Below are 552 nucleotides of genomic sequence, written 5' to 3'. Positions count from 1 at the left end.
ATTTTGTTTAACTTTTGGCATAGTTAAAAAAACAGAATAAAATAAACGTGTGGAAAAATTATTGAACGACACTCATTGCGATCGACAAATGCGGGCGGACTGACGAACAATCTTGAATCTACGCATTACGAACATATTTTAATCTTTAAATAGGTGTACGGGTAATTGTATGGCCATACCAAATACTCGATTAGACGATATCGATAAATATTGCGAATAATAAAACCCATTTGCAGCGATAATATGTAAGCTGTGTATAAAATTATAAAATCAACTAAAAAAATTAAAGACAAAATAGGCATTTATAAGTACAAAAGGTAAAAAAAGGCAAAAAGGCATTTATAAGTAAAAAGGCAAAAAAAGGCTAAAAAAAATGCATCCATCGTCTAAGAAATTAAATGAAACACATATTTGTATAAAAATTATTTTTCTATTATGATAAATAAAAGAACGGCATTTGCCTTCAAATCCAAACCCTAGTTATGACCATCTGGCGCAACATGTGTGATCTGTTTCTGGCGGGGCCGGAGACAAGGAATCGTCAGTAAGATA

The sequence above is a fragment of the Myzus persicae genome, unplaced genomic scaffold, assembly GCF_001856785.1.
Source record: "Myzus persicae strain clone G006 unplaced genomic scaffold, MPER_G0061.0, whole genome shotgun sequence".
In the NCBI taxonomy this organism is placed as follows: domain Eukaryota; kingdom Metazoa; phylum Arthropoda; class Insecta; order Hemiptera; family Aphididae; genus Myzus; species Myzus persicae.
Note: the sequence above shows the minus strand (reverse complement) of the source record.